Consider the following 14,650-nt stretch of genomic DNA (forward strand, 5'->3'; position numbering starts at 1 on the left):
TATGGCTTTATGGTCAGAAAAGATGCTTTGTAATATTCCAATGTTTTGGATTTTGTTAAGGCTTACTTTATGGCCTAATATGTGGTCTATTCTGGAGAATGTTCCATGTGCGTCCAAACTGCCGACCTTTTGGTTAGCAGTTGAGCACTTAACCACTGCTCCACCAGGTCTTCCTTTCTAATCATTATATCTATATTTCCTGTCTTACTGTGGTAGTTAGAACCTCCAAAAATATTGACTAGAAAAAAAAATTAACTGTTTAATGAGAAACTAATTTGCTCTGTAAACTTTTACCTAAATCACAATTTAAAAAAAGCAAACAAACTATTGAACAGGCATGGTACAGGCCATCTAGTCTTCATTCTAATGTTTCACTAATAAGAATAACATCTGCTGTAGGTTTTTTGGTAGACAGTTTTATCAAGTTAAAGAACTTCTCCATCAACTCTTCGTTTGTCAAGAACGATTATCATAAGTAGGTATCAATTTTATCAAATTTTGTTTCTGCATCTATTGAGGAGATTATATGACTTTTCTCCTTTAATCTGTTAATTTACTAGCTTTCACATTTATTCTGTCTTTGATCTGTATCTTTCCTTTCTTCTAGTTTCTTCTCTGACCTCGCTGACTTCTGCTTTTGATTTATACACTCTACCCAAGGTTTCTCTTTCAAAGTTATTCTGTTTCCTCCTTAGTGGGAGCTCTCAGGCCATAAATCAATATTTGAATGAACGAGAAGTGAAAACACCTAATAAGTGCCAGGTACTTGAGGTGATCTTTCCCAAAACCAATCTCCAAATGTTCCACATTACATTTACATAAGGTTGCCCTTGTCTTGGCATAAAAAAAAAAAAAAAAGTTACTTGAGATGCAATTATTTAGAAACAGAAGTAATTATAATTGAAAATTTTCCAACTGAAATAGTGTTTCCACCTCCCCCTCCCAGGGAAACATCAAAGAGTCATTACCTATCTTTTGAATTTTCTTTACACTTTTATTTTTTACTTTAAGTACCAGGGCTAAAGTGTCTCCATTTTAACACCTAGCAATTGGAGGTAATGGGTTTCAAAAATGACAAGCATTTTACAGAGACAGAGGGTGATGTTTATGGACGTTCTGTACTTCAACCCTATCAGTCGGGGGAGCTACTCCATGCCTCAGAACCTTGGTTCAGAACCCAAACCAGATGAACCACAACAATGATCTGAGCTGTACAATCAGTCTAGGGAGAGAGGGAGGAATGTAGGTGTCATGGATTGAATTATGTCCCCCCAAAAATGTGTGTATCAGTTTGGCTGGGCCATGATTCCTGGTACTGTGTGTTTTCCTGTATGTTGTAAACCTGCCTGTATGATGTTAATGAGGGAGGATGGGTGGCTGTTGTGTTAGTAAGGCAGGACCTGATCTACAAGACTGGATTGTGTCCTGAGACAATCTCTTGAGATACAAAAGACAGAAGTGAGCAGTGAGACAGGGGGACCTCATACCATCAAGAAAGCAGTGCCGGGAGCAGAGCACGTCCTTTGGACTGGGGTCCCTGCATGGAGAAGCTCCTAGTCCAGGGGAACACTGAAGAGAAGAAGGCCGACACAGAGAAAAAGCCTTCCCCTGGATCTGATGCCCTGAATTTAGACTTTTAGCCTACTTTGACTGTGAGGAAATAAACTTCTCTTCCTTAAAACCATCCATTTGTGGTATTTCTATTATAGCAGTACTAGATAACTAAGACAGTAGGTATTTCCTTTCTTTTAAAGCAGAATGAACAAATCTGATTTGTGCCAGGCTCCATCAAGGGACTCATACCTCCAGGGCAGGTTCTGTCCTAATGGGGGGATCAGTTAATGTTTATTTTGTTCATTCATTCAATAGTTAATGATTACCCACCATGTGCCAAACGTTGTGCAAGCTGACGGCAACACAAATAAGACAGACACACAACTGCCCTCACAGAGCTTACCATGCGATCGATGGAGGAGACGGGCCATTGGAGCAAGGCTCCAAGTGTGGTTAGTGCCCATCCAGCAGCCACATAAAGACTGGGAATATACAAAGCATCAGGATGCTATGGGGAGAGATGGTAAGGGTGTGAATTAAGCCAGCGACAGTGGGGATGAAAAGGAAGGGATTAACTGATGATACATCTAGGAGGTAGGACTCCATAAAACTTCTTATCTGACTGGTATAGAAGTCACAGATAACCAAAAGTTTTAGTATTATCATTAACTGAGAGAGGAAAACATGGTTTGAGAAGATTATTATTGTCAATTAATATTATCTATTGTCATATTATTTATAACTAACATTTACTGAAACCTTTTCTAAGCCTTTTAAAATACTAACTCATTTAGTCCTCACAACAACTCTATGAAGTCCCTCATTTATGGATGCCAGCTGATGCACAGAAAGGTCACACAGCCAGCAAATAGCAGAGCCAAGACTTAAACCCGCACACTCTCGACTACTATGTTACACCGTATGGGACACGACCAGTTAAAGGTATCTGAGGGACATCCAGGGGTTTAATTGGTATTTGGTAAACAGAACGGGGGCTCAAAAGAAAAATAAGAGTTAACAATAGGGATTTTTAGAGTCATTAACACAGTTTTATTTTTGGAGGCCATGAGAGAGGCGAGATGGCCTTTCAAAGTGAGAAGAGAGCCAAAACGGAAGGGGCAGCACGGAGACTCAAGAGAGACCCAGGAAGGAGAGTTTTCAGACTGCCACAGTCCACAGGCTCGTCAGGTACCAGGACACCCAAGTGTGAGCTTGGAAGCCTGAGCTGTCTTCTTGTGAAAACAGGGATCCATTCACCGTTTGCTAGGTGGCGAACCTGGCACTCAGAGCCAAAAGATCGCTACTAAGATTCCATGGGGGAAGAGAAGCCTGTAACGTACGAACCAGGAAGGAAAAGGAAAAACCAAACCGAAGAAAAATCAATGCTCTCAGCTGTCGGGAGGATGACTTATATCCGTGTTTGAGCAAAGCTCCTGCCTCCAGCTCTAAAACCCCACCATCTGATCCATCATTGCCACCCCACCCTCCCCACTGAACCCAGCTCCACCACAGAACCTCAGCTCTGTGGAGAGGGCAGGGCCCCAGCCGTGCAGCCGCAACCAGGAGCACAGAGGAAAGCAGGAATGCACCCTCTTACAGAGACAGCGCAGATAATGATGGCTCCCACGATAATCTGCTTTCGTTTGGAATGGGCTTTGCATGACTCCTGAGCTATCACGTAGGCTATGTCCTGAGCTCTGGCTCTCAATGAACCAAATTTGGAGGGAAGAAGAAGGGAATAATAGCAAATGATGGGCAGATATCTCCGGAGGCTTCAATCCTGATTCCTGTCTAAATGAGGAAGAAGGGAAAAAAGAAACAGGGGAAATGGTGACCACTTCCTCTCTGAGCACTCAGGTACCAGGGCCTGGCGGGGGTGACGGACAGCTGAGACACCAGCGGGTGCCCTGGGCTCCAGGACCTGCTGACGTGCGAAGGCCCTGGTTGCCATGGTGCCATCTTGCTGACAGCATGGTCTCATTAGTGTTCCCTTTCTGCCACAGCTCCAGGCTTATGGAGAGCAGCAGCCACAAGAAAAATGAAAAATGTTATTTGTAGTCTGATGGCTGCAGGGTCACTGAAAACTAGGGACAAGGAGAATGTAGTAAGAGACAGACAAAGCAACTAAGATGGGGAAAACCTCTTTGGAATTTATGAAATCCAACTGGAACATTCTATGGATAAGATGCCTTCCTGACTAAACACTCCTCCCCAAAGCTTTTTTTTTGGGGGGGTGGGGGGGTACTTATAATTCAAGAATCCTAACAGAGAATGCCAGGTTTTTTTTTTTTTAAATCAAGGCTCTTTCCCACAGTGATTTCTGATAATGAGGCTCTGGGTTCACTTCTAGGTAAAAAGCAGGTACTGGCAAAGAAAACAAAATGATGTACTGGTCAGAACCCTGGAGCGCAAGTCAGGACCCTCACAGGACACCTTGGCTCTGACCCTAATCAGCCAAACAACTTAGCCCTTCTAAGCCTCCCTTTCTTCACCTACAACGTGAGGAGGTTGGATGAGACGAGCCGTAAGGGTCCTGCCACTCTCTTAGCCTAGACTTGGGGGTGTGCAAGAGCAACGGAGCCCTTCCAGTGCCTCTCAAAGGGTATGAGGCTGCCTGCATGCCAGCACCTTGACTGTGGCCGCAGGGACACCCAACCACGACCGTGGCCACTACTCCACGGAAGAGGTAAGTAAACACACACACTCTCACAATGATACATCCATACATTTGACTGAACAATGGGGTAGTGGGCAGGGACCAAGTCTTACTCATTTTCACACGTTCAACATCCAGCACAGCTGGCAGTGGGCTGAACAAATATTTACTGCATGCACTTGTGGCTGTGAAAAATTTTTCAAACACATCCAAAAGTATACATAATTGTATAACGAACCCTCCCATCTACTCATCACCAAGATATTGCACTCCTGCATACTTCACTATAAAAACCAAACCCATTGACGTCAAGTCGATTCTGACTCATACCAACCCTTTAAGACAGAGTAGAACTGCCCCATAGGGTTTCCAAGGAGCGGCTGGTGGATTTGAACTGCTGATCTTTTGGTTAGCAGCCAAACTCCTAACCACTGTGCCACCAGGGCTCCATACTTCACTATCCATCTCTAAAATATATAGGTCTTTCCTTACATAACCACAATACCCTTATTAAACCTACCAAAATTAATAACTTGAAGACCAATTCAATTCACATAATATACCTTATACTAAAACACGTACTTAAAGTTTTCCTCCGTTAAAACTATCAACAATATCAAAAACAAAACCCCAAAAAGTCTGAATATTTAAATCATGAGTAAGACTCACAGTAATTCCTTACTCTGCTATCTTATTAAACATGTTATTTGAGAATAAAACCCTATTTTACTTTATTAAAGTACAGAAAATAATGGAAGAATGCAGCCAGTATACTCACTCTCTGGTAATTGAAAAGCACTTTTCAAACCAACCCCAAGAAATTTACCTGATGTCTTGAAGTCTTCTGTCAAAAATAATAATAATACAGGCAGTGGTATTTTATGTTAAAATCCGCACAATGTAAATACCTGAAAATTGGCAAGGCAGAGCTCAAAACCTCTACAAGAAAAATAAAGTACTTGCAAAATCATACCTTGATAGGGCGTGTAATTGTTGTTTTTGTAAAACTTTAGAGATTTAGTCTCCAACACTTCAACAACGAGGCAATTCCAATCACATGTCCTCTCCAGGAAGGGTACTCTTCATCTAATACCAAGAGAAATGTTAAAGTCAAAACCACTACTTACAAAAGTTTTTCAAAAGATTCTTTTCAAAAGCAGTCCACTCCACCAACTCTCAAAACCAGTCATCTCTGTAAAAAACCCACAATCCAGCTAATCAGTCTCAGCTGTTGGTCATATGGCCTTGCTGACCAGTCAAGTGATTTTTCCTCTTTCAAGCTTACTAAGATCCAATCTGACTGGCCTCTCATACAGAGGCCACCTTGATTAACCATTTTCTAGAGTTAGGAGCTTGCAACTTCAATTAATTACCCCCACCCACCCCCCCAAAAAAAAGACGTGGATCACTTGTTTTCTTGAGAAAGCATCTTGAAAAGTATTATGTTCTTAAGGCCCTTAAAGGTTATATCAATCTTGTTTCTTCACAAATAACAATGCCTGATCCAAACAATTCAGGAGATCAAGTGGAAGCGGCAGGAGGGAAGGTGCTAGGTTACTTACCAGACTTCCATCCTGGTCTCATAAGTAAAACTGTCTACTGGGGGCTCCACCCAGATGTCCTGCTGGCATCTCAAATGCAACATGTCCTGCACCCAACTTACCTCCTTGTCTCTTCTCCTTGACACTGCCTCAGACCTACTTCTCTTCCTGTCTTGAGTAACACCGTCCCACCGCACACCCAGCCAGAATTCTGACAATGCTCACCGACCCCTCCCTTTCCTCCCTACCCACTTCCAACTGACCACCAAGTTTTAGTTGGGGATCTTATCTCCTCTCCCTCCTAGTTCAAGTTCTTTCTCATCTGTAGCCACTTACTTGGTTTTCTGGCCTCCAACCTGGCCCCACCTTGGGCAACCATCACTCTCCTACTTAAAACCTCCACAACGAAGCCCCTATAACTTAGTGTAAGTAAGAGTCTTAACCCCAGGCCTGTTTCCAGAATAGCCTAGAACCAGCATCAGCAGCATCACCTAGGGGATAGTGTTAGAAATGTGCCTTCTTGGGTCCACCCCACACCTCCCGATCAGAAATTCTAAGGGTAGGGTGTAGCCAGCTGTGTTTAACGAGCTCTCCAGGTGATGCTGATTCCCACACTAAAGTGTGGGAGCTGCTGCTCCAAACCCACCAAGCTTTGCTCACAAAAGACTTAGCCCTTTGGCTCCTCCTCCTGCAGCAATGCTGAGTTAGATGTCCTTCTCCACCTGCTCTTGCCTTGCACTGATCACCCTGTATGATACCTATCCAATTTATTTTCCTTGGTTTGTGCATCTCTTGAAGGCAGGGATTGTGTCTGACTCATCTTTGATTCATCATCCCACAACCGCTTATTGAGCTAGATGCTGGGCATTAATTAATCAATTTTTCCTGTGCCTTTAGGGGAAAGCCCCCTTTTATTTTGGCTGCTCAAAAGTGCATGACTGGAGGCTTATCTAATTTATGAGCCCACCACCAGCCTCAAGAAGTGTGGGCATCTAAAAAAGCAAGAACACAGCCAGTCTGACATCTCTGTCGTAAACGACGGGATTTTTTGGTTCACATCTACACACAGATGTATAGGCATGGTTTATAAAAGGGAAAGTATACATTATTTTTATAAAAACTTATATATTCCTCTTTTCTATCTTACAGCAACCTCTAGAATTTGGAGAGTAATTTAGTAAGGGAGTGTACCAAGATTTTAAAATCCTAGATTAAAATTCATTAGACTTAGCTTAGTCTATTCTAATTAGAATAGAGGAACCCCTGGGTGATATGAACGATTAATGCCCTCAGCTGCTAACCTAACAGGTTAAAGGTTCAAGTCCACCCAGAGGCACCTTGGAAGAAAGTCCTGGAAAACTACTTCTGAAAAATCAGCCATTGCAAACCCTAAGGAGTGCAGGTCTACTCTGAAACACATGGGGTCACCATGAGCGAGAATCAACTCCATGGCAATTGTTTTTGTTTTTTTTTTTTTAATTACAGTAGAAGTTGAGTAAAATTTCTTATCAGTGCTTCTCAACCTTTGGTGTGCAAAGGAATCTTCTGGGAATCCTGTTAAAGTGCAGATTCTAATTCAATAGGTCTGGGGTGAGACCCAGGATTCTGCATTTCTAACAGCGCCCAAGTGATATCCAGGTAATACTGATCTTTCTAGTCCTAGAACTACACCTTGAATATCAAGTAAAATTTAGACAACCGTGTTTTCCAGAGCTATCTATCTTTCCCTTAAAGTACAAAACCTTTCTTACAACCCCTTTAGATTGAATGCTTTCTAAAATGTGTTTCAGATTTCCAGTTAAAGATATCATACAGAACCCACATATTTCTGCTACCTCCTAAAATCTCACTAATATAATAAAGAGACTTTTGCTTCTTTTAGGCATAAACTCGCAAGGACAAAGAGAAATACAAGAGCAGAAACAACAGCAACAAAATTTTGGAAGCTAGAAAGCTGATGGACAAGAGATAACCGAGTAGAACAATGCTCCACAGGGTTTTCAGGGCTGGGATCTTTTGGAAGCAGATTGCCAGGCCTTTCTTCCAAAGAAACTCTGGGTGGGTTCAAACCACCAACTTTTGCAGTTAGTAGTCCAGCACTTAACCATCTGAGCCACTCATGGACTGCTACACTGAAGAAAGCTGACCCCTTATCTAGCAGTAGGGAAAACCTTAGATGCATCTAAGCCAAAGAGGCTCAGGGATTCAGAGCCCCAAAGAGGAAGGTGGGGGAGGGTAAAGCTGGAGCTAAAAACAGACAGAATGGCCTGTACAGTGGAGTCTGCTTTCATAGTCAACACTCTACCTGCCTCCCTGTGCAGCCCATAGCTCAGGCCTCTGAAACCAACAGGACAGACCTCCTGGGGAGTCAGTTCTGGTATGTCTGCTCCCCTTTCAATCAGTGCTGAGGATTGCTAACTGAGGCTGCTGTGTGCTAAGAAGCAGCATCTTTAGTGGAGGCTACACCCACAGCCAACATACTACAGGAAGGGCTCTGACAGCAATAAAAAAAAAAAAAAAAAAAAAAAAAGGAGGTTATTTGGAATGTGACAGCCCCTCCCCCACCCCAACACTGTCACCTGCAAGTCTGCTGTGAATTGCTACAGAAGGGCCCTGCAGTGGAGTCAACTCCCATAGTCAGCACTCTACCTTCCTCCCTGTGCAACCTATAGCTCTGCCTCTGAAATCAACAGGACAAACCTCCCTGGGGTCAATTAGAGTTAGTCTGCCCCAACTTCTGGTTGGGGCTAAGGGCTGTTCACTAAGGCTGCTGTGTGTTAGGAAGCAGGAGTCTCGAGTGGAGGTTGCACTCACAGCCAACAATCTACCAGGGGGACTCTGACAGCAACAAGGCCAACCTCCATGGAGATCTGACCAGAGCAGGACACCTCTCCCCCGACCTGGTAATTGTTGGTTGCCAGGCTGTTGCAAACTGCTACAGAAGGCCCCAGCAGTGGACTCTGCTTCCATAGTCAGCACTCTACCTACCTCCCTGTGCATCCCATAGCTCAAGCCACTGAAACAAACAGGACAGACCTTCCTGGGGATCAGTTTGGGTCTGTCTGATCCCCCTTACAGTTGGTGCTGAGCACTGCTGTTTGAGGCTGCTGTGTGCTAGGAAGCAAGCATCTTGAGTGGAGGCTACACTCACAGCCAACATACTATGGGGACAGGCTCTGATAGCAATAAGACAGACCTCCCTGGGGGTCCACTTGGAGTCTACTCCTCTCCCAATCATAACTGTTGGCTGGTGGACTGCTACAAGCTTCTATAGAAGGTTCCCGACAGTGGAATCAGGAAGTGGGTCATCTAAGTGGAGACTGCTCCCCCAACCACCACAGGGTCACTAGGGCTCTGAAACCAACAAGACAGATGTCTCAGAGATCCTTCTGGAGAGTGCCAGCCCCTCCTCCTCCTAAAATGGAGGAAAGTCTGCCTATGCTTCCACTGAATGCCAGCTCAGATACAAACAGTCCCCACAGAGCTAGGAATGAAACCTCAGGCAAAACCAGAGGGCAATATGCAGCCTGAAGGGTGTTCACTGGGTGTGGGTTTTCCAACTAAAAATGTGATTCCAGAAAGAGAGAAGGGAAGAGAGTAATAACCAGAGATAGGGGACTGTGCCCCCTTGTGGACAGATTAATTAGTACACAATATCTCCCTTGAGTGGTGGTGCCTGCTGGTGAACAGACTGACCACAGCAGGTTCTCTGATGTGACTGGGAAAGACTGAAAGTTAAAAAATGAGATCTGAAACTTTAGAATCCCAATTAAACCAGGGAGGGAGAAGGAGTTATCACAGAGAGGTACAGGAAACAGCAAGCAAAGACTGAAGAGTTTCCTGCAGAAAGTAGTGCGGGTAAAAACACCAAATAGTGGGGAAAACTGAGACAGTTAACACCCTTGAAAATTCCAATGTCCCAAAAAACAAATCACAAGACACACAAAGAACAGAGACACAATGGCCCATCTAAATGAACGTGACAAAGGGAGTGAAAGTGTATCTAGGGATAGCCAAAAAATGAAAAAAAAATGAAGACTATAATACAACAACATTAAACGTAATTAAGGAACTAAGGGAAAACACAGAGAAAGAGCTAAAAGAAATAAGGAAAACAATACAGGAACAAAATGAGGATCTAAAAAAAAAGATATTGCATGTAAAAGGGACAATAACTGAAACGAGAAACACAGTAGAAGGGCTTACCAACAGATTTAATCAGGCAGAAGAAAGAATCATCAAATCAGAGGATAATAATTAGTTAAAATTACAGAAGCTGAAGAGTAACAAGAACAAAGGCTCAAAAAGGCTGAGCACAGTTTAATGGAATTGTGGGACAACAAGCAATCTAGTATATGCATCAGGGGTATTCCAGAAGGAGATGAGAGGGAGAAAGGGACAGAAAGAATATGTGAAAAAATAATGACAGAAAATTTCTCCAAGTTAACAAAGGATATGAATCTACAAATTCAAGAATCTCAAAGAGCCCCAAGCAGGATAAACCCAAAGAGATCTACACCAAGACACATATAGTTAGGCTTTCAAAAAGTAAAGATAAAGAGAGAATCCTGAAAGCAGTGAGAGGGAAGTAAACAGTCACATACAAAGGATCCCCAATAAAATTAAGTGCCAATTTTTCCTCAGAAACATTGGAGGTCAGGAGGCAGTGGAATGATATATTTAAAGTGCTAAAAGAAAAAAAAAATTTCAACCAAGACTACTACACCCAGTGAAACACTATTAAACTATCCATGGGTCAAGGAAGAAAACAAAAGACGAATCATAATTTTCCTAGAGTCAAATAAAAATGAAAGCACAATATACCAAAACTTATGAGATGCAAAGAAGGCAGTACTCAGAGGGAAACTGATAGCAGTAAATGCCTACATGGTGAAAGATCTCAGACCAACAGCCTAACTCAAAAACTCCAGGAACTAGAAAGAGAAGAACAAGCCTAAAACTACCAGAAGAAAAGAAATAACAAAGATCACAGCAGAAATAAAATTGAAAACAGAAACATAATATAATATCAATAAAACCAGAAGTTGGTTCTTCAAAAAGATCAATAAAATTGAAAAACCTTTAGCTAGACTGACAAAGGAAGAGAAAAAAATGCAAATAACCAAAATTTTTTACTAGTTAAGCTGAACTATTGCTCGATTTTAAGATTACTTCAGGGGATATTTTTGGTTTAATGTTTAAAGATGATCTCAGTGCAATAGTTTCAGGGGTTCATCCACCCTCCATGGCTCCAGAAAGTCTAGAGTCCATGAGAATTTGAAATTCTGTTCTACATTTTCCCCTTTTTGATCAAGATTCTTCCATGGACTCTTTAATCAAAATGTTCACTAATGGTAGCTGGGCACCATCCAATTCTTCTGGTCTCATGGCAAAAGAGGCAGTTGTTCATGGAGACAATTAGTCACACATTCCATGTCCTCCGCCTATTCCTGACACTTCTTCTTCCTCTGTTGCTCCAGGTGAATAGAGACCAATTGTTGAGCCTTGGATGGCCGCTTGGAAGCTTTTAAGACTCCAGGCACTATGCAAGGAAGTAGGAGGTAGAACAGAGGCACTAAACATGTTACTAGGCCAATTAACTGGGATGTCCCATGTAACCATGGCCCTAAACCTCCAAACCAAAAACCAAGTCCCATGAGGTTTGTGGTTGTACATAAGCAGCCTCAAGCAGCTACTCTTTTTTGTTGTTGTTGTTATTGTAAACATATCTACCACTCAACTTCTGCCAATTCAACTTTTTACAGGTGTACAACTTATTGACAGCAATTACAGTAATCAGCTGTGCAATCCTACCTTTAATCAATGTAATATTTCCATCACCATTAACCCCCCTTTGCCCCCTCCCTCCTGCCCTTGGTAACCACTAATAAACTTTGATCTTTATACATTTGCCTTTTCTTGTCTTTTTATATAAGTGAGGTCATACAATATTTGTCCTTTTACGATTGACTTATTCACTCAGCATAATATCTTCCAGCTCTAATGTTGTAGCGTGTATCAAGACTTCATTTCTCCTATTGGCTGAGTAGTATTCCATTGTATGTATGTACCACATTTTGTTATCCATTTATCTGTTGATGGGCATTTAGGTTGTTTCCACCTTTTGGCTATTGTGAATAGTGCTGCAATGAACATTGTTGTACAAGTCTTTGCTTTCAAGTCTTTTGGGTGTATATACCTAGGAGCAGAATTGCTGGGTCATATGGTATTTCTATGATTAGTTTTTTGGGGAACTGCCATACTGTTTTCCACAGTGGCTGTACCATTTTGCATTCCCACCAGCCATTTCACGCTCCCACCAGCAATGAATAAGGGTTCCAATTTCCCTACATTCTCGTCAACACTTGTTATTTTTTATCTTAGCCATCCTAGTGGGAGTGAAATGGTATCACATTGTGGTTTTGATTTGCATCCCTCTGGCGGCTAATGACACTGGGCATCTTTTCATATATTTGGTGGCCATTTGAATGTCCTCTTTGGTTAAATGTCTATTCAAGTCCTTTGCCCATTATATGATTGAGTTATTTGTCTTTTTGTTGTTGTCAAAGTTTTATGTATATTTTGGTTATTAGAATCTTGTCAGATATGTGATTTCCAAAGATACTCCCCCAGTCAGTAGCTTGTCTTTTCACTTTTTTGGTAAAGTCTTTTGATGAATAGAAGTTTTTAATTTTTATGAGGTCTCATTTATTTAGTCTTTTACTGTTTGTGTTTTTGTTATTATATTACATAATCCATTGTTAAAAGCTAGGCCTGATAGTGTTGTCCCTGCTTTTTCTTCTAAGAATTTTAAGGTTTTAATTTGCACATTTAGGCCCATAATCCATTTTGAATTTGTTTTTGTGTATGGTGTGAAGCATGGATCCCGTTTCATTTTTCTACATGTGGAAATCCAATTTTCCCAGCACTATTTATTGAACAGACTCTTCTTTCCTCATCAAATGGACTTAGCACCCTTGTCAAAAATCAGCTGACTGTAGATGTGTGGGTTTATTTCTAGACTCTCAATTCTATTCCATTGGTATACTTGTCTGTTGTTATACCAGTATCAGGCTGTTTTGATTACTCTAGCTGTATAACCAAAAAACCCAAACCCCATTGCTATGGAGTCAATTCTGACTCATAGTGACCCTATGAGTAGCTGCATACTTGTTGCTGTCGAGTCAGTTCTGACTTGCAAGTGACCCTATAGGACAGAGTAGAACTGCCCCAAGGAGCAGCTGGTGGATTCGAACTGCTGACCTTTTGGTTAGCAGCTGAATTCTTAATCACTACGCCACCAGGGCTCCATGAAACTATATGAGCAGCTGCATGAAAACCCGTTGCCGTCGAGTCAGTTCTGACCCATAAGCAGCAACTACTTGAGCATTATGCTATTTTAAGAACTATCTATATAGGACCAAAAAGACAACAGCAACTAGAAAGATTAGGGACCTTAGGGGGAAGTGAATTTATGTTAATGAGGGAGGAGCAACTCAGGAGAGTAAGAACAGTTCCACAGCTGGGAGAATGTAATCAGCGTCACTAGATGGTACACATAGAAACTGTTCAACTGATGTATGCTTTGCTGTGTATATTCTCAACAACAGTAACAAAAGAAATAAAATTTAAAAAAGGAAACAGGACAATGGGATGGAGAGACTTGTGTCAAGGGAGGCTGCTTTAGATATGAGGTTCGAGAAAGGTTCCCAGAGGCAATGAAAATTGACCTGAGTGAGACCTGAATGGTGTGGAGGAGCTGGCATGTGGAGATGTGGGGAACAAGGAGCAGAGCAGCGACGAGCTTGGCATGGCTGAAGAACAGGTAGACTATTACACAGCTAAGACCTGGGAAAAAATAAAATTAAAGAGTATAACGTACACTAAGATGACAACTATAACCATCCATGTGCACACATTTACCCAACCTTTGCCAGACAAAGATTCTCAGAAAAGTGAAAACAATCTATTTACTGGGGTAGTGTGATTGAGGGTCTTTTTTTGCTTTGTTTTCTGGTTTCCTTTTTTGAAAAATATCTTCTGCTGTCACATTATTGTTTCTGCAATTTTTTAAAAGTTGAAGGAAACATAGAACATTCCAGGAGTCTCGTGCCGACCAAAGAGGACAGCTCTCTGATTATTGGGAAGGCTGTGCCACGTGAGATGGACGTATGCCCTTTCACATGGGAACTTTCTCTTAGAACTCCTGACCACAGCTATTTCCCTCCATTAGTGACTCACCTCACTGACAAGATTATAAGCACCAGCGGTCACACACCTTTTTGTAAACCATCCTGTGTGTAGTGTACATATTAGATGGTCCCTAAATCAACTTGTGAGGTGGGGCAGTGGAAAGAGCGCTGGACTGGAGTCACAAGTCCCAAATGCTAGTTAGCTCTGTCACTAACATGCTGTGCCATCTCAAGCAAGTCACATTCCCTCTCTGAGCCACAATCCTGCAAATGAGGGATGCCACACTGCCTGGCACACCTGCCAAAAGAGGGTTTCTCCATAGACAGGGCACTGGCAAAGTCAAGCCTTTCTGCTATTCATGTGACACATACATCTTTTTTGTATTATTTAAAAAAGGGAAAATAGGGGACTTCCAGCAAAATGGCGCTCTAGGCAGAAGCACCACGCCATCCCTCCACAGCAAAGATCCGAAAAACTAAGTCGAACAGAGAAAACAACAATCCTGAAACCCTAAAACATCAAATGAAGAGATAAAGAACTCAACCAAGCACCAAATGGAGTGAGAAAACTGACAGAGAACGGAGAGCGAGGAGAGATTCATGCAAAGGTCCCCTACAAGCTAACGCAGCATGGATCCGCCATCTTCGACTCCTATTGGAGACCAGCAAACAGGGGGTTCAAGAAAGCAGCTTCACGGAGCGTCCAG

The 14,650-nt window shown here is 42.2% G+C and overlaps 1 protein-coding gene across 4 annotated transcripts in view; it reads right to left on the reverse strand.

Annotated features, from left to right (window-relative positions):
* Positions 1 to 14,650, reverse strand: part of RAB27A (RAB27A, member RAS oncogene family) — a 92,922-nt gene that overhangs the window by 60,519 nt on the left and 17,753 nt on the right. For 3 of the 4 annotated variants that reach the window (XM_023729641.1, XM_023729643.1, XM_023729642.1), the window contains exon 2: positions 5,184 to 5,296. The gene's annotated coding sequence lies outside the window, so the exon portion shown is untranslated. Of the gene's footprint in view, positions 1 to 5,183; positions 5,532 to 14,650 lie in introns of those variants that run through there. The other variant, XM_004374590.2, reaches the window with a different exon arrangement.

This window comes from Trichechus manatus, unplaced genomic scaffold (assembly GCF_000243295.1).
Source record: "Trichechus manatus latirostris isolate Lorelei unplaced genomic scaffold, TriManLat1.0 scaffold00030, whole genome shotgun sequence".
NCBI classification, from domain to species: domain Eukaryota; kingdom Metazoa; phylum Chordata; class Mammalia; order Sirenia; family Trichechidae; genus Trichechus; species Trichechus manatus.